General features: G+C 37.8%; 1 protein-coding gene across 1 annotated transcript in view; it reads right to left on the bottom strand.

Moving 5' to 3' along the window:
• The window catches only part of opn7b (opsin 7, group member b), a 57,769-nt gene extending 49,197 nt beyond the window's left edge, over positions 1-8,572 (bottom strand). The window contains exon 1 of the mRNA XM_030734543.1: positions 8,439-8,572. The gene's annotated coding sequence lies outside the window, so the exon portion shown is untranslated. The remainder of the gene's footprint in view (positions 1-8,438) is intronic.
• Between the last annotated feature and the right edge of the window lie 12,180 nt (positions 8,573-20,752).

Raw genomic sequence — 20,752 nt, 5'->3', positions numbered from 1 at the left:
AGTATTAAACAACAGCTTATGTGCATGCAGCATGGGTTCATGTGTCATGATAGCAGACTCATTTAGTGTTCACTAATGGATTCTGGAGAGCAGTTAATTTTGAAAGTTACAGTCAAGTATGTATAATTCAGGCATCTATTGTGATTTTTGGGTCGTCATTACAATATAGTAAAATTAGGAAGAACATGGCACCATTTGGACAGAATGTAAAAAGTTACAGCGCTGCATTATTTACGGCATTTAGCAAACAACCACCGTGTTACATAAGTTCATGTTGCCCACTGAAGCATGTACAGTACAGTACAGAACACACACATAACTCTTTGACAGAGACATGTAGGAAGCATCTGCTCAGCCGGGGTTACTGTTGCAATAATAATAATTTATTTTAAAACTGCCTGATTATTTCAGCAAGAGGAGACCAAGTGAGGGGAATGATATGAGCACGTCACAGCAAAGTTTAAACATTTTAAATGTATGTTTTTCAGTCTTTTTGTGGATTTGCTATTTTGTATTGTCATCTAAATCCTTGCATTAATTATGTTTGCATCTCTGATTAGAGAGTTGTAAAGTTGTAAAGTGTTTGTGCTGGCGAAGATTTTTTTTTTTTATTTAGTTGCAACCTTGCTCTAACGTGAGCAATAAGGTAGTATTTAATCAACATGGAAGTAATTAAAATTTGATGCAGCTCTAGTATGCATCCATTTTCCTTTTCAAAAAGACAAATATGCCTAACAATGGCAGTATGTGTCATGGCCTCTGGGTCTTGAACCCAGGGTTTTGTGTTGGGACATTTAGGTTTTCTCTGGTTTTGTATTTTTAAATCATGGCTATGTATTTCTGTTTTTTTCTTTATATTTTCAGGTTTTAGTTCTCTACTTCTGTTCTTGGTTACAGTCTGGTTTGTGTTATTCCTTGAATCCCTGTTTATTACTGCCTGCCTTGTCTTTCCCTGTCTGGTTAGTCTTTGTCTCTGTGTTTGTGTTTTGGTCAAGTTAATCTTGTCTTCCTGTTCTGTTGTGACGCTCTTCCTGTTTTATTTTGGCGACTGTTCTTCTCTGTGTCTTGTGTCTAGTTTAACTTCCTCCTGAGTCATTATGTTAATCATCCCCAGCTGCGCTCTCAACTCTTTCCCATCCTCTAATTATCCTGTGTTTGTAGTCATTGTCTTAGTCTCCCTTTGTCCTTTATCGTGTTCTCCCTCATGGGTGTGTCTCTCCTCATAGTTTGTTTTCCCTGAAGATTCCCAGTTGTTGGATTTTTTTTGCTGCTCCTGACCTATATTTTATAAGAGCTCAGCAATGAAGCTGCTATTTGTGTTTACATCTGGTCTTGAGGGTCCTGCATTTTGGGTTCATCTCCTGCCTGCCATGCAGTGATTTTTTTTTTTTTTTAAAGGCTCTCGTTTAGAGAAAAAAAAAACCCAAAACAAATGAAATGACTACTTCTAATAAAGCTGGACCCAGGTGTGAGCTTTAGGCAGAGAGTCGAAAGCCCTAACTGGGACATTGGAAACCAGTTGGGTATTCAAGTTATTTACAGTTGTCTTAATCAGAAAACCTCTGGCACTCCTCAGCCTCAGTGACAACTTTACCTGTGACAGCCTAAAAATCCTCATTAAAAACGATGGCAATTAAAGAAACATGAAAGTTGCTTCTGTGGTGTTCAAACTATGAAATGATTCTCAACACAGAAACAGAAATGTAGTTGATGGTTGTTTTTTTTTTGTTTTGTTTTTTTTCAACAGACCTTTTAATGCTGAGAATGACTGTGGCCACAGTTCAATTCAATTCAGTTTTATTTATATAGCGCCAAGTCACAACAGTTGCCTCACCTGGTGACAGTCTCCACCAGGTAGATAGAAATTAATCTCAGATCATGTGATTTCTTTTTGGAAAGTCAACACAATTTTGAGAACAGTGAGCGACCTGTAATTTTGGTATATTAATTTCAATCACAGCAAGTGTGGTTCAGTACTAGGAATAACACGATTCTAGTGGCTGCAAAAACGAAGAGCTGATGTTTTGTTTAAGAAGGCAGGCGATAATTAGCATTCTTCCTTTATTCTGGTAGCTGTTATGATATGATTTTTATGCTAAACACAGCATGAGCCTGTGAAACAGCAGGGCACGGTAAAAGGAGCTGACTATCTTGCTGAGAAGTTGAATGCAACCTGTTGCCTGCTGATCTTCATCTATATACCTAAGCTTCTTCTTGTTCAACTTCACACTGCATTACATTAAACTGATCCACTGTTAAAATTGTTGTTTTGTTTTGTTTTGTATGCCATTTTGATGATATAAGCTCACTTACAAACACAATGCTTTCCCTCTGACTACTTCACAATAAAAAATGTATTTAAATGTAGCTGTAAATGTAAATGCTTTTGATATGATTTTTTTGAAGGAACATCTAGATATCTACATTATAGTACTGTAAATATATAAATATTGCAGCACCTTTGTAATAGGTCTTAATCATGATCATGGAAACAATGACTTTACTTCAATCCTCCACTTTAATTTGGATTTGTCAGATATTTACTGTAGAGCACAGAAGATGACCACAAATGTTTAAAGTGACATATTTTTCAATTTCAAAATGTTAGTTCTATTTGAATTTGATTGACGCAAAACATCGTTAAAAAGTTGGGATGGGGGGAACTAAAGGCTGCAAAAGTATGCGGCACTAAAAGGAAACATCAGCAGAAACAGTTTGCAACTACTTAGATTAATTGGCAACAGTTCAGTAACATGACTAGCATAAAAAGAGCATCTTAGAGATGCAGAGTGTCTCAGAAGTAAAGATGGGCAGATGCTCGCAAAAAACTGCATCTAGAAATTATGGAATAATTTTAGAATAATGTTCCTCGACGTAGAATATATGGTAATCTACAGTATATGATATCGTTAAAACATTCAGAGAATCTGGAGAAATCTGTCATGGAAATCATTGCATGGGCTCAGGAATATTCCTGTCTCAAATCAGCACAGTAACTAACATCTAATCTCACAAATAAATCAAGCAGTCTATGTGTGTGAGTGCCTGTGCTTTTTCTGAGAACCAATCATCCAGGCATACTGCTGGGGACCCAAGTAAGTGCACCCTCAAGTTCGAGGTTGGTGGTCTCATTTTAGATGCTTTTTCTCTGTTACTAGGCAATGGGCGTAGCCTGTCACTCTAGTTGCTAGGCATTGTCACAATCAAAAGGTAAATTATTTCATGCGATGATGTCACAGCTAGTATTGTAAGGTTTTCGTGACTCACAGTGATTGTTCACCGAGGGTTTCAAAGAAGCGTTGCTGCCTCAGTGAGACGTTACAGCCACTGCTGCAAAAAATCAAATTACAGTCAATCACTTTTGGTTGTTTTTGGTGGACGCTTGACGCTTGACCCAGTTGCTTCATACACTGTACTGTATATTAGGTATTCAGAGTGTTAATGTAAGCTGAAGCAAGAAGCGTAATATGCTCCCCTTCAACAAACATTAGGCATAAGCATGCAAAACATTAGCAATTCAATAACTGATATTCACTGTATGTCAGAGAATTGAGAGTATTTTTACTGTGCTTGTTTTTACTTTATCCCCTGCAGCTGCAGCGCAGCCCACAGTGGGAAGCAAACATGAATTTCCCTCACAGCTAAAACTAAAAATGAGTCAAGACATGGTTAATGAATGTTACAGAGCAGCAATTGCCCTACTGTACAAACCTTCACCACATTAGTAATTCTAAACTGGATTCATATTTAATTAAATGCTATCAAACCACATTCCTGCACTTTGAAGTTGCAGATAAGGGAGCTAAATTGCAAAGAAATGGCGTTTTGAGCATATTGGTGGTTGAGGAAGTAAACAAATCTTTGCATTTTGTGTTTGTTTTTAAAACGCAATGTCATCTGGTCAACATACAACTGCCATGTGCCAAGAAACAAATGGAAATAGATGCATTATTTTTTAGCTGCAAAGAGTGAAGTTCAGCGTCCTGTGGTTTCTGTTGATTTGTGATGGGAAGAAGGGAAACGTGTTATGGTTCTTCAAGTTCTGAGCTCAGGCGGGAGCTAAAAAAAGCTCTTTGTAGAAAAGTCTGTGTTTTTACACTTGTTCTGGCTCTCACATTGCCTTAAACAGACATTTCTAACTTTCATTCATTCTTTGAAATTTGAAATCTCTTACTTATGTGTTTTTGTATTCTATTTATTTTTTTATTTATTTGGGAAATCTGTACAAAGTGAGCAGTGTTATCTGGGGCCAGATGCATGAAAGATCTGGTATGATCCTGGTATTAGGTTTACAGCTTGTAAAATATCAAAGATCACAAAAGATTCTTTGAAAATTATTTATGAACAATCAATAACTCTGAGCTTTATCACCCTGTGACTGTAAGAAATTTATTACTGTTGTTTTAAACTAAACAGACTAATAAAAATAAAAGCAGTTGTTGTTCTATCACCCAAAATCCCCACAAATGCCTGCAGTACACAAATTTTAGACACTTGGACTGATTTTAAACTCAATACTGTTTATACTGCACAAAGCCCATCTGCATACACTGCAACTGAATACATACAATTACACCTACTTAATTAATTATGGTAGAAGCATATTATTAAGATATATGAATAAATTACCTAACAGTACATTATCAATTAATTTGTTGTCAGATTCTAAAATATTCACTGTGCCTCTTTATTAAATGTGCAAAGCGATAAAGTTCAGATGATGAAAACCATGTTAGTGAAAGTAAATGAAATATGAAATTGACCCACATCCACACATTAGTTTTTTTTTTTTAAGTTGACAGATCAATGAGCGTTTGTTAGTTTGTAAGTGAAAATAATGACTGCATGTGTGACTACACATTGGAAACATAATGATGTTCATTCATAAAGCACTCCTACACACTGTCAGCAACCTCTTCCACTTACGTCTGATGGCAAAAACAAGGCTTACAAGGCTCTTTTGAGAGTGTAATTTAGCATGTGTATGCATGTACTTCTCATTCATCAAAGACTTGACCTTGACTATGGTTCTAGCACGCATGTAGTAACGCGAGATTGCGTTAATTTGCTCTGGCAACATTTCGAACCACTTTCTAGGAAAGATCACAAATAACAGAAGCAAAGAGAGGAAAATGTGGCAAAATCTGGAAACACCGGGACACAAACATGATGCAATCACCTTGAAGACAGAGCAGATATGGTCAGCGGTCAATATAAAATATCACTTTCCTAATACAAAGGTACTGAGGGTGTTCTCCTTCATCTCCCCCATAAACCTGATTTATTGTGGACACAGCCTTTTACACCCACTGGCACGTCACTGCAAAGCACCGTCCCTCCCACACTGATGTGGAAACCGGTTCTTGAAATGACACCTCCACAACGTCACATAGTGCGACCAGCTGGGTTATATCATGGGTTATAAATACATAAAGTCAAAGTCAGATGACACATTAATACATACATTGATCTACACACAAAAAATGTGTACCATAGATGGGTGCATACTTTCATAGTAAATAGGGCTTCAACCAGTGATTATTGTGAGGATATTAAATGCCAGAATATAGTTGACCTCAGTCGAAGGGATGTCTTCATAAATTCACACTAGACCTGCAACTAAAAACTCACATTTAACATTTGGCCTATAAAAATGTCTAGAAAAAAAAGATCACAGTGATCGTTGAGGATTCACAACGAATTTCTTACAAGGCTGAAATACTAGCCAGACTGAACAGCATTTCATTTCCTCTGGTTCCATGTTTGATTCTCTTAACATTACTTATCATATTCCCTCTAATGTTTGCTCTAATGATAATATTCTTGGAAGTTATTCCTTTCATTTTCTTCCAGAGACAGTCTCACAAGTGCATAAAGCCATCAAACATTTAAACACCATGAAGTCGGCAGGTCCTTTTAACCTCAAACTTTACTTTTTTAAAGCTAGCAGTGAATTTTATGACTCTGCTTTTGCCGTATCTTTTTAATCTCTCTGTGGTAACTTGTCAAATTTCTCCAGACAAAAATCTTTACCAGGCAAGTAACATTGTGCTGCCCTTGTTATTGACTTGTATACGGATTTTAACATCACGGATCATTTTTAACCTGACTTATCCACGTAGGAAGTTTTTCAATAATTTCCTGTTGGGCACATTTCAGTGCGCTCACCCAGAGTACCACTTCTAGCTTCCTGAATGCATCTGAAGATGTGCCTGTGAAATCAGTCCTCATCATGAACTGACTCTTCCATTCATATTGATCAAAATATTTGAAATTCAAATGTCCACTTTTACGCATAGGAGACTGCTCTGCAACTGCGCCTAGTCAAGTTGAACCTTCCATATATCATCTCTGACAGCTGCAGAGCCGTTTGCTATAATTATTCTCATAAGGTATCATCTGTTTTCATGTTTTCTGAAAATAACATTTATTTAAAATAAAACAGTTACAGTATGGCACCTCATGTTACATAAACTTTGCTCTTTCCTTTGATATGTGGCTACTTGGTGCTTTGTTTGCCTCTGCTTATATTTTATTAGTGGACACTTTTGTGGTCCTGGAATTACATGAATTAGCATTAAATTTAGTATGACCAGTGAGCATAAAGATTTCCTCTAGCAATGTTTGCACCAGGGCATGACGATCTAATGTCTGATCCTCATTGTTATACAGGACATATACAACTACCAGCCACTGACAGGTGAAGTGAATTAATGTTGTCACATCAGTCAGAGGGAGGGAGTGGGGGTATATCCAATTAGAAGCAGTTATTCCTTAAGCATTAAATGTGGGTAAGTGCTTGGACCTAAGAGACTTTAAACAGAGCCAAACTGCAATGGCTAAATGAAAGGGTCCATAGGGTCAGATTTTGTGAGATGACCGTGTTATGCAGACGTTAGTAGCTTCCAGACATTGTCCGAGGAAGGAAAGCCAGTGGACAGGTGACAGGGATATGGGCACAGCAATGTGCATGAGAAGTAAAGGCTGGATCATGTGTTCCAATCCCAAATACTGTCACACTGCAAGTGCTGTTGAGGAATGGTTAGGGAATCACGCCCTTCTAGACTTCTAGGTATCAATTTTGTCTCAGTATGATTGTATCATCTGACCTGGAAAAACACGCTTCACCTCACAACGTGCCTACTGATAAGGTCTTAGTGACTGATAGCACAAGACACCTTTAGTGGTTAAGTCCATGTTAGCTTTCCAAGTCAAATATTACATAGGACTGTCAGTCATCGTGCAATCATCAAATTAAGAAATACACAAGAGGTTAGAATACACCCTTAGATACTTTCGTTTTTGTAAAATCTTTAGAGCTAAGTACCTTTGATAAGCATTTATCCGGCAATGATTAAATTAGATAACAAAAATGCTCGAACGCAATCATATCCAATTCAATTATTTGTACATGCTTTTCTGTTATACAACATTTCAAGAAAGCCTCATTGTAACTGAGCAGAATCGATTTGATAAAATCAAAATGAGTATTCAATTCGGTTAGCTCATTAGTCAGAGCATATTTCTAAAATAAAGGATTTGTTCTTAGCCCATTAACACTTGAAAAAAAAAGACTATTCACATGTGACCTTTCCCTGTCAAACTATCACAGCAAACTCATGGTACAACACAAACGCAAATAGTCAGACTGGAGTCTCAACATAAAGCACACAGAGAGTGTTACATCTTGCATTACTGCGGGAAGAACATATCTTCGGGGAAGCTGCTGGGGGAGACACTGATGATCCCTATTTATGTTTTATGAGCGTCTTGACTACGAGCACATTCACTGAAGCAGATTACACTGGAACAACACACAAAGCTAAGTCACATGTAGGGCATGGAGTCATTTTTCTCCCCCTCACTCAAGGTTAATGAAAGTTTACCAGAACATTCATATTTTTTAAACACGCTCAATGTACAGAGTAAGTGAGTCAAATGTGTTTCATCCATTAATTAAAGTAACTTTAATTCAGTAAATGATAAAGCAATAAAACCAAATCACCCATCAGCATAAACCTACAGAAAAACAAACACTCAGTCGCCTTTTACTGCTATAACTCCTAAGAACAAATAGTGGGATTATGTTTATGATACAATCAGATGAGTGATGTCATGTACAGTAATTACATGGGCAGAAGAGCTCTGGGTTTTATTGTTTGATATAGGCAAGTCTATCAAGATGTGTGTACACATTAAGCAGGTCAGACCAGTCACGATAAACAGTGAAACTTGAGAAGAACAATTTAAAGTACTGCGCTACATTTAGTTTAATTATTATTATTATTTATTATTATTATTTTAAATTCACTATACATGCCTATATAGGAAAGCTATATTATCAGAAATTTCATATTAGAGCACAGAAAAAGAGAAGTAGTGTAAGTCTGGTTAAAACACAGAGAACATCTAGTGAGTAAAACACATTATCTGCTTACCTTAATGAGAGGGTATGCCAGGGCTGACTGGGGATCATGGGTGTTGAGTCAAGTCCAGTGCGAAGGTGGCCAAAGCTTCACACGTGTGGTAGTGCTACTATAACCAGTACAGTTGAACATGCATAGCCACTGTAAACTCTGGTGGATACTACACACTCAAGCGCTCCCTCACTGAGAGAGACGATCTGCACACTGGTCGTTAGCAGCCCGGCAGCTGTGCTGAGGGAGATCTAAGAGCCGTCAGATAGAAACAGACATGCTGCTGCTTTGTGCTTCTGGTCTGTGCTCTCTCCAGCACTCCTCTGTCCCTGTCTCTCAGTCTGCAGCTCCCACTCTCTCACCCGTCTCTGTTGCTCTGTTTTCTCTCTCTCTCTCTCTCTCTCTCTCTCTCTCTCTCTCTCCCATTAAATCTCCTTCTTGTGCACACATGCATTTCCACACTGCATCTGCTCCCTCTTTCTCCCAAAAACACACATGCACACACCTCTCTTTTTATATTCCAGTGTTTTTCTTCACACACCATGTTCTCATTGTAGTTACCCCCCAAAATCTTTTGAACAGTTTTAATGTCTCTATAATTCCTGATTACTTCTAATGACTTTTCTCTCAGTTGGCTCTGTATTTATTTTTCTGTTATCACATTTTCAGTTTCACCATAACCCTTGATGTATAATTAATTTTAGAGATTTCATATACTATACAGGAGGAAGACAGAAGCACTGAAGAGAGAAAGATAAAAGAGAGGAAGATAAAAACAGAAAGATAACTGTGAGGATACAAAGGCACACAAAAAAACTGAATATCTGGATGTGGAGAGTTCTGCAGGGTGGACTGGGGCACAGGTCTGACTTTGAAGTGCAACTGAAAGCAAAATGTCATGCTTAATGTTTGCTCGCATCGCACAGTTTGTTGCTACCAGCAAAGTCACACTGGTGTGGGTACATGTGCTCCCTAAGTTGTTTGAATACAACTTCACAATGCACCATCAGACAGACAAACATATACACATTTGCCAAACCACTCTTTCTGCTAATTTCAGCTACAGCAGGTGTCTATAGAGACACATTTTGCGGTGATTACATGCACACAGAAAGGCTGACTGAAAACAACGCCAGCCATGCTGTCACAGCTGGTTGAGATGTCACATCAGTCTTCATGAGTTGACTGTGTTAGCTCAGACATGACATATTGATTGGCATTGCACAACTTTTCCAGTCTCTTGCTGCCAATTGTCCCCACTCATTTTTTTTAATGTGTCGCTGCCATTGCATTGAAAATGCATATATGTTTATGAAAAAGCTATTATTTCTCAGTTGTAACATTTAATATTTAGTAATAACCAAAATTAGTACAGTACTATGAAAAAGTCTTGAGCTAACCCTGATTTCTTCTCATTTTTTAATATTTTCGTTTCCAAGGAGCTTCTTGTAATTTTTAAAGTGGTCTTGAACAATAGTTCTCCAAGTTTTCAGTCTCGTACTTGTACATGACCTTTTTCAAAGGACTGCTTTTTTTTGTTTGTTAATCCACTTAGAACTGACCTATTAATGATTCAAGCATAAAAATGGCGACAAACTCAACACATGTTCGGTCTACACAAAACACACAACTTAGCAAAGAAGTTCTTTGAAAGAACTCATTTTAAATTGTATCGTTAGCACTTTGTTACTAGCAACCTGTCACAAAATCACATGTTCCCTCTTTCTTTAGCTGACTCTATGAAAAATGCTAATAACACAGTCTGACAGGTGTAAAACAGTTTTTTTTTTTTTTTTTTTTTTTTGCACCATCAAGGTGATTCCCAAAGAGCTATTAGCTGAAAACTTGGCATGTCTTGGCGTGGTGCACAGTGTGTCCTTAAACACATATGAGGAAACTGAACAACTGAAGGACAGAAGAAGTGGCAGCCTATGTTCAGTAGATGAATAGTATCTGAAATGGAATAATGGAATAAAAGGCAGCCAACATCCAAAGAAGAGCTTTGTGTGTCCTTCAAGAAGCCTGGAGAACTATTCCTGAAGACTACTTAAAGAAATGACAAGAAAGCTGCCTCAGAGAGTTGAGGCTGTGCTGAAGAATAAATGTGGTCATACCAAATACTGACTCTGAAATTTATTAGAATTGTCAAACTTTGTTTTGCCTTATATGCTTTATTTCCATTTATGTTTGCCCCGATTTCCCATTTTCCAAGCAAAATTTAAAGAAATGAGGGGTGACTTAAGATTTATGCACAGCACTGTATATACTATTTTCAGATAAAATACACACTTTAAATGGGTTGAAACTCATTGCATTCCATCTTTTCTTTCTTTTTACAGGATATGAAAATTGTCAGAAACAGGGTTTTTTTTTTTTTAAAGCATGACAACATTGCATACCATGTATGCACGTTTTGCTGCATTTGTGGAGGATTCTTGGAATGCTCAAAATAAACTTCATTTATTTATTTACTTATGCCCCTTGAGGTGACTGTTTGTTGTGATTTGGTGCTATATAAATAAAATTGAACTGAACTGAATCATTCTCTGCAGTTGGTTTGCATTGTTTTTGTGTTCTTTCTGTTCCAAAGAGCCATCTGCTCAGCCTTAAGCAGAATGTCTTGATGCTTATCTGAATCAGCAGTAGACATGAACAGAAGAGAAGAGAACAGAATCACACCTGGTGAGCAGACAGCTGCTCAGCACCTGGTTCTAGCATCTGATAAATGCTAGAAAGATAGATGCTAAAAACCAGACAAAAAACAATGACCATAGAGTTGGTCTTCTTTCCTATCTTACAGCAACACATTCCTGACATCAGAACGGTAATGGTCACATTAAGGGACAAATGAGACAACTTCTAGGTAACAAATGTTGATGAATGAAGAGATCAGGAGGCTCTATTCTTCACATCATCAAAACATTATAGTTGAACCTTGACCAACCATTTAGTCTAATTTAATCTTCTAATTCTCAGAGTGCACACACAGTGATAAAACAAGCAGTAGACGATGACCAAAAACACAGACACTACTGGGGGGAGAACAGTGGTTACCTCACAGCAAAAAGGTTCCACGATTGAATCTTCTGCAGCTGGGGTCTTTGTGTGTAGTTTCCATGTTCTCTTTGTGCCTTACTGGTTTACTTCAGGTACTCTGGCTTCCTCCCACAATCCAAAGAAATGTTGAAAGTGCAAAGAATAAAGTGTGTGTATGGGCAAATATGTGTTGTAGTCTAATGTGTGGTCAGTAACACTAAAAGACTGCTATATAAAAGCCAGACCATTTACTTTCCCAAAATTATCGCCCACTGGAAACCTCTGCTGTGTGTTGTATTTCGATGTGTGTTGTAGTGTGTTGTGAACATCTAAAAATGTCAGTGATGTCAAATAGTTACTTTAAAGTAACTATTTAAACATGGTATTCAAGCACACACAGAGCAGTTGCCCACTTCATAACTCACATAATCTCGTGTAAATTTTGAGAAAAATAGAGCACTCATAATGGCAACACATATGTGATAAGTACACACTCATTATATTCATTCTCCTTTTTCACATCTTTTTCTACACTGTTTGCATATCTTTCAGATTAGTTTTAACGACCAACAATAAGTTTTCAGGTAACAATTTACAGTGAACACTGTCAAAAGTGGGAAATTGATCATTAATTATGATTAAGTATATAGGTACTTTACTGTTTCTCAATAATAAAATAATAAGCAGCAAAGCTATGGGCACAGCATAGAAGTGATGAATGCATAAATTAGCTTTTCAGCATCAGACTGAGACAGGATGTTTCTAATTTTAGAAATATTGCAAAAAGGCAAAAAAGGAGTTCTACATATTTGCTTAATATCTGCACTGAAAGACATATCCTGGTCAAAAATGTCTCTGAGATTCTTCACAGTGTTACTGGAGCCAAGGTAATGCCATCCAGAGTAAGTATATGGATAGAAACTGTGTTTCTAAGGTTTGTGGGGCAAGTACACTAACTTCAGTTTTATCTGAATTTAGAAGCAGGAAAATAGAGGTCATCCAGGCCTTTATGTCTTTAAGACATTCCTGCAGTTTAACTAATTGATATGCATCATCTGGCTTCATGGATCAATAAATCATCTGCATAACAGTGAAAATGTATGCAATGTTTTCTAATACTGCCTAAGGGAAGCATGTGTAGTGTAAATAAAATTGGTCCCAGCACAGAAACCTGTGGAACTCCATAATTAACCTTGGTGTGTGAAGAAGACTCCCCATTTACATGAACAAATTGGAGTCTATTAGATAAATATGATTCAAACCACTGCAGCGCAGTATCCTCAACACCTATGGCATGCTCTAATCTCTGCAATAAAATATTATGTTCAACAGTATTGAATGCAGCGTTGAGATCTAGCAGGACAAGCACAGAGATGAGTCCACTGTCACAGGCTGTAAGAAGATCATTTGTAACTTTCACTGATGTTGTTTCTGTACTGTGATAAATTCTAAAACCTGACTGAAACTCTTCAAATAATAACAATTAATTAGCAGTTTAAAACTGCTCTTTCTAGAATTTTTGAGATAAACAGAAGGTTGGAGATTGGCCTATATTTAGCTGAGACAGCTGGGTCAGATGATGGCTTTGTAATAATGGTGTAATTACTGCCACCTTAAAAGCCTGTGGCATGTAGCCAATTAATAAAGATATATTGATCATATTTAACATTGAAGCATTAATTAATGGTTGGACTTCTTTCAGCAGTTATGTAGGAATGAGGTCTAATAGACACATTGATGGCTTGGAGGAAGTAACTACTGAGAACTATTGTTAACTCAAAAAGATCAATCAGAGCAAGAGAGTCTAAGTAAATATCAACAGTACTCAAAGTACCTGTAGGCTCTGACTCTTTGTCAGCCTATATATATATATATATATATATATATATATATATATATATATATATATATATATATATATATATATATATATATGTGTGTGTGTGTGTGTGTGTGTGTGTGTGTGTGTGTGTGTGTGTGTTGTGTATTACCTCAGTAATGGGTGCCTCACTTGGATTTATTGTCTCTCTTTGTCTTTGTTTTTTGTTTCTTTGCTTTTGTTTTTCCAACATGAGTGTTGGGACTATGCACAGTTTTTGAAGCCAGAAGAAAAAAGAAATGGCTGCCAGTAATAGATAGAGTGTTTTGTTGTGGATAAAAGATAAAAGTGTGGTCACATGTCAGTACACACTGGATTGTAACACATCAATAATCCTTGTTTCTCTCTCCGGCATGACTACAATAGGACATGCATAGATGCACTTCCCATGAGGCTGTCAGGGGATTGGTATTGAATAATCCATTTGACTTCAAATAATTCTCAAGTTGATAGATGTGGAATCACCGTGACTGAATGCATATTTTTACATTCTGACAGAACAAAGCTTTTCAAAATTAGCCTTGAAGTTAATAACCTTAACTTATATACTACATATACCATTTCCTATTGTACTTATAATGCATCAGTTTGCTTAGATAATATGCCTTTTATCTGTTTTCTTATAGTGGGGCATAAATGTTAAGCTTATGAATTTCTCATAAAACACAATGACTCACTGACATTTTAGCCAACATGATGTGAGGCTTAAATTCAGAGGTTTCTCAGTTGTAGGAGTTTTACATGGCACCTGAGCCAGCGGAGTATTAAAAAAAATGCTGAGACACCTTTTTGTCATTTCTGATTGGCTTGTTGTGCCCTCTTATCTTTCTCTGGGTCACTGTGGGCTCAGACAGTCAATTTATTGAATAGCATGCATATGCAAAACCAGGGCATAACAGGTAGGCATCACAAATTCACTTTTTTCCTTTTTTCCTTTTTTCCACCTCTTTTATATTTATATATATATATATATATATATATATATATATATATATATATATATATATATATATATATATATACATACAGCGTCAATTAATCTTGGTAATGACATATACAAGTCCTGCACAGTGGTCAGAGGGCTTTTAAGCCATTCTTCTTGCAGGATAGTGGCCAGGTCACGACGTGATGCTGGTGGAGGAAAATGTTTCCTGACTCGCTCCTCCAAAACACCCCAAAGTGGCTCAATAATATTTAGATCTGGTGACTGTGCAGGCCATGGGAGATTTTCAACTTCACTTTCATGTTCATCAAACCAATCTTTCATCAGTCTTGCTGTGTGTATTGGTGCATTGTCATTCTGATACATGGCACCGCCTTCAGGATGCAATGTTTGAACCATTGGATGCACATGGTCCTCCAGAATGGTTCGGTAGTCCTTGGCAGTGACGCGCTCATCTAGCACAAGTATTGGGCCAAGGGAATGCCATGATATGGCAGCCCAAACCATCACAGATCCACCCCCATTCTTCACTCTGGGCATGCAACAGTCTGGGTGGTACGCTTCTTTGGGGCTTCTCCACACCGTAATTCTCCCGGATGTGGGGAAACAGTAAAGGTGGACTCATCAGTGAACAATACATGTTTCACATTGTCCACAGCCCAAGATTTGCGCTCCTTGCACCATTGAAACCAACGTTTGGCATTGGCATGAGTGACCAAAGGTTTGGCTATAGCAGCCCGGCCGTGTATACTGACCCTGTGGAGCTCCTGACGGACAGTTTTGGTGGAAACAGGAGAGTTGAGGTGCACATTTAATTCTGATTTGGGCAGCCGTGGTTTTATGTTTTTTGGATACAATCCGGGTTAGCACCCGAGCATCCCTTTCAGACAGCTTCCTCTTGCGTCCACAGTTAATCCTGTTGGATGTGGTTCGTCCTTCTTGGTGGTATCCTGACATTACCCTGGATACCGTGGCTCTTGATACATCACAAAGACTTGCTGTCTTGGTCACAGATGCGCCAGCAAGACGTGCACCAACAATTTGTCCTCTTTTTCGACTCTGGTATGTCACCCATAATGTTGTGTGCATCGCAATATTTTGAGCAAAACTGTGCTCTTACCCTGCTAATTGGACCTTCACACTCTGCTCTTACATCTAAGCCACCAGGCTGGTCCAATTTAGCCATGAAACCTCCCACACTAAAATGACAGGTGTTTCAGTTTCATTGTCCAACCCCTGTATATATATATATATTTTTTTTTTTTCTTTTATTTTTACTGAAAATGTGCAGAAGAACAGGCTGGTCGACTCATGTACTACATACAAAAAATATATATATTTTTTTTAATTACAAACCAATCTTTCAGCTGAATTTGATTGTGTGCATTGTGTCATCACCCATGAGAAATACTTTGTTGACTTGTTGGAGAACTGCATGGAAGAATGTCTCAGTAATTTCTGCGTTGGTTCCCTACACATAAAGGCACTGAGAGCTGCTGAGATATGTCAGCCTTACTTCCTGCAACATGTAGAAAAATGTCCAACCATTACATCCTCCAGACTAGCAATACTAGCCATAAATGCATACCATTAGCATAGCTAAAAGCATGGCTTACTGTCTGGCTTTGCCAGATTCCCAACATGCAGACAGGTTGCAGGAAAGTATGCAGAAAAGTAGATTATTATATAGATTAGGAAAGTGTCAAGCAGATGCTATGCAACTCTTTTTATTACAATACATAGCTGAGCATCAACCCAGGCTTTACACTGGCCACACACTGCAGTAATGGCAATAATAAACTCGAGTGTTAGCTTATGTCAAATCCCACAGATGCAGCCTATCTGCTCAGCCAAATGAAACAAAGTGATAAATCACTAATTGAGTTTTACAACTTGAGAAAGTGATAATGGTGACCTTGCACTCGAGTAAACAAACAGTACAACAAGCATGCCCTCAAAGACGCATACGTACTGATGACTAATATGTGCCACGACATGAATACACGTACACTCCTGAGAAGTTATTTTTCTCCTTTCTTTTTCTTTGTTTATGTTTAGAGTCACTGTTAAAAAAACAAACAGAAATATTCCAGCACTTGGGGCATCAAAAAATACCTTAAAAAAGAAAAAAAAAAACAGAAATCTCCTGTGTCATAAAAAAAAAAAAGGAAATATTCTGGCACCTGAGATACCAGAAAATTAACTTCTGTTCCCCCAGCCAACCCTGTTTAGAATCTAAAAATTGCTGACAGATGAATTGGGACTGTGGCTGCCATGACACAGACGCTGCACTGGTCTGTCGTGAAGCTGTTGATTTACTGGTTGATCTACGTCCCTACCCTCAAGTATGGTCATGAGCAGAAGTAAGCTTCCTCCAAAGGGTGGCTGGCCTCTCCCTTAGAGATAGGGTGAGGAGTGCAGTTATTTGGGAGGGGCTCAGAGTAGAGCGGGTGCTCCACTACACTGAAAGAAGCCAGTTGAGGTGGTTCAGGCATCTGACTAAGATGCCTCCTGGGCGCCTCTTGGTTGAGGAGTTCCAGGCATGTCCTACTGGGAGGAGGCCCCGAGGTAGACCCAAAACACACTGGAGAGAATATACATCTTGGCTAGTCTACAGCAGGAACACCTTGGTATTCCCCCAGATAAGCTGGAGCAGGTGGCTGGGGAGAGGATTGTTTGGGTTTGTATGCTTGGACTGCTGCCCCTGGGTAAGTAGAAGAAGATGGATGGATGGATGGATGGATGGATGGATGGATAAAAATTATAATTTTTTTTCCCACCATTTTTTTGGCGAAAACTTCCATAATGGCACAATATCTGTCATTTGATGAACAAAGATTACATTTTTTGTTTACACTCAATGCATAAGTTTTAAAATATACATTTACAGCACTGAACTAGAATTTGACAGTTTTATCTTTAGAATTAAGATGGAATATTTGTGAAATTATGTTAAACTTGTCATTGTATTTTTATAGTTCTTTTGTGTAAAAGAAATAATAAATAATAATTAAAAAAAATTGAATCATGTTTATTCACAGGTTAATTTTTTCATGTTATTTTACATCAGACATGTTAATTCAATGTGGCTGTTTTTGTAATTATATTGATATTTTGTGTGTTTAAAAATAACAGGAAAATTCTGTAAAATTTATAGAAAAAAACTACATTTGAGTACAAAACCCTTCAGATTTTTTTTTACAGTGTTGCTGTCACTGCGCATATACTAAACTCAATCATCCGTGTAAATTTTTGAATTTGGGAAATAAAAAGATGTTGAAACAAAAATATAGTCAACATCAACAGCTTTTAGTGGTTTCTCAACATTTTACTGTTGTTGTTAACTAAGTTTAAACAAGAATTACGTTTGTTTTAGTACCAAGTGACAAGAGTCGCCTCAAGCATTTATTCTGCATTTCTTAGTTACAGCTACAGCGCCATACATATCAATGTATTTTAATAATGTAGGATTAATGCATTTACCTGACACACAAAAGGTGCTGTTTCAAAATGGAGGAATTTTCTGTATTAATTTGTTACAAATTTTTTTTCCATATTTTTTTAACCACACATTGAATTTGACCATTTACCATTTATGGAAACTTCTGAGAGAAAAAGAGAGAAAAGAAAAGAAAAGAAAAGAAAAGAGGCAATGTACCAGCAGAAAATTACGAGTACTAATTTGTTTTTGCACTCCCACTACCTGTTCCAGACCTGGATAAATGCGTGGCTTGTGTCAGGAAAGGTTTCTGGTGTAAAAATCTGTGCCAGCCAAAACAATTTTTAGCCTCACATATGAATATTATTAGGTGAAGAAGAAAAGTTTCCTGCATATTTTTCTAAATGCAAATTCTGATAAAGTCACCAATAACAGTCAAAAGTTAAGAAGACTCAAAAAGCTATTGAATGGTGTTGCCTTGGCATTTTAAGTTTTCTCAACTTTTTCTTACAGTGTATTTACTGTACAGTATTAGTTTTGCTTTATTCTGACTGCAAGCTTATGACAGTTACAAGTCCTCTACATTTCTCTTCTGTTTTTTATGCTTGAATTGAAAATATGCAGAACCAGTGGATAGAAATTGACTTGAAATACAGCAAGGCAATACACACAGCTCCTTCAGAAAATATATTTCAGCTCCATCAAAACACAGTTTTAACAACTGACATTGAAAAATGTCATCTCGTACCTATATCGTCACAGGGTATGATGCAATAACCTGGATAGATGTTCAAGTTACTATTACCAGAATTCAAAACCTCTTCTACTCAGTGCTTCACAAGTTATGCTCTCAAACACAGCACAGTCACAGCACAGTGTTGGTGCTATGCAGAGTCACTACCTGCTGTAGCTGTCTACTGCCAATTGAAGGCAGTGTCACAAACGCGTGAAACAAATGGATATTTAGGCCACTCTTGTCTTTATCTGTGCTGTTGCTGTTTTTTTCACTTTGCTATGGAAAAGACAATCTAATGTTAAAAATAATAAATCAGCTTCAGACAGCATTGTTATTGGAAGGCCTGTTAGATTAGCAGTCACTAGCACATGTGCTTATAAATACATGTGTTCGTTATAGAGCTGTGGGTGTTCCCTTTACAGTTCCAGACAGTCTTTAATCCAAATTCCAGCTATGCAGCGTCCCATCACCCAGGGGTGATGTGCAGTCAGCTTTAGCTGGAGGACTACACTTCTGTGTTGGTTGAATTTCTGTGTTCTTTCATCTAGGTATACTGAGGAGATGTATGCAAACAACAAGGAAAAATACAGTTCAGCAGTCAGGAAGCTGGCATACTTCCTAGTACCCCTGTTAGTTTGTCACGCTTTATTTCTTTTCTCAGACTTGCCCTTTTTTTTTCTTACCACACTACTTCCTACTTTTTATCTATTCTGATGATTATTTCTGACGCTTTCTCCATCCTCTGGCTCACTTTCAGTCCCTGTGTCTGTCTGTCCTCTATGCAGGTCACCCCTATTACTTTGTCCACTATTTTGTCTCTTGTCAGATACTGATGAATCAGAAAGCTTTGTGTCTTAGTATACGAGTTCTCTCTTCTAACCCTTTTGACAAAATCTGAATCGTTTGCTGACCAGTTTTCTTAGTCTTACTTACTGATGTAAGAACTTGAAGTAATTTCCGTAAAAGTTTGTAAGCAGGAGGCACAGTGGTGCTGTGGTTAGCGTTGTTGACTTACAGCAAGAAAGTATTAGGGTCAAAGTACTGGGTTTGAATCCATTCTGGGGCCTTTCTGTGTGGAGTTTGTATGTTTTCTTTGTTTCTGCGTGGGGCCTCTCTGGGTACTCCAGCTTCCTCTAGCAGGCCAAAGATGTGCATGTTAGGTTAACTGATGATTCTAAATTGGCTGTAGGTGTGAATGTGAGTTTGAATGGTTGTCAGTATGTGTTAGCCCTGCGACAGCTGGGGTCAGCTCTAGCCCCCCTAACCCTGAAGAACACAGAGGGATGGAGATTTGTCCACTTTGGACTTGTCTGCCCAACATGCATTGTTCCAGAAGTGAGATATATAATATATGCTACCGTGTTTGTTTTAGAGAGAAGACGCTTTTTCCTGGCAACCCTTCCAAACAAGCCATACTTGTTCAGTCTTTTTGTCTTTGTACTCTCATGAACTTTCAACATGCTAACAAAGGCCTGTAGAGTCTGAGGTGTAGTTCTTTTTTTCTTCTTTTTTTTTTTTTTTTTTTTTTTGCAATTTCTTTAAGCATTGTGAATTTGCTGGGACATCCACTCCTGTACTGGCAACTGTTTTAAATGTTTTCCACTTGTGAATAATCTTTCTCATTATAGAATTATGGATTTCAGATTGTTTGGAAATGGCCTTATAACCCTTCCCAGACTGATATACAGCAACAATTGCTTCTCTAAGGCCATTGCTGATATTTTCCCTTTCCCTTTTTTTCCCATGCTCCAGTCCCTTGACTCCAAATACAATAGTCTTTCTCCCAACATTCCTTTCACAGTCTCTGCACATAACTGGGTTGTTTGGTTGCTGCCTGCATTTACTTGGTCACAGACTTACTGACTTACAATTTTGTAAAAACAGCTGTTGACAGTTTGCACCACAAGCCTTAAAAGCTTGACATATAAAGTGTGGTGGAAATCATGTGGTGCACACTACCAACACTGAAATACATTATTGGTACACTGTTGACCTGTGGAGTCCTTCTTGTGGATAGGAATGGGAATGTGTTTGCTCTTGTTTTGTTGCTCTTACATGACACTCATCCCTGCTTCAGCATGTCAGGCTCTGTGTTAGAATAATGTTATGTGGAATTTACATCTTAGAGACTCAGGTCCCACTGAGCTCTGAAATCCTCTGTCTCCTTATTGCTACACCTACACTAACCAGCCCCCACCTGTGCAGATCTGTACGTGCCATCAAGTACTGTCCTTTGTCTCATCCACTGACACACACACACACACACACACAGAGCATGGTGTGTTCTGATAAAACGTTCTCA

This window comes from Archocentrus centrarchus, chromosome 7, assembly GCF_007364275.1.
Source record: "Archocentrus centrarchus isolate MPI-CPG fArcCen1 chromosome 7, fArcCen1, whole genome shotgun sequence".
Taxonomy (NCBI): Eukaryota; Metazoa; Chordata; class Actinopteri; order Cichliformes; family Cichlidae; genus Archocentrus; species Archocentrus centrarchus.
The sequence above is the reverse complement of the archived record's forward strand: the minus strand, read 5'-3'. Positions and strand labels throughout refer to the sequence as shown.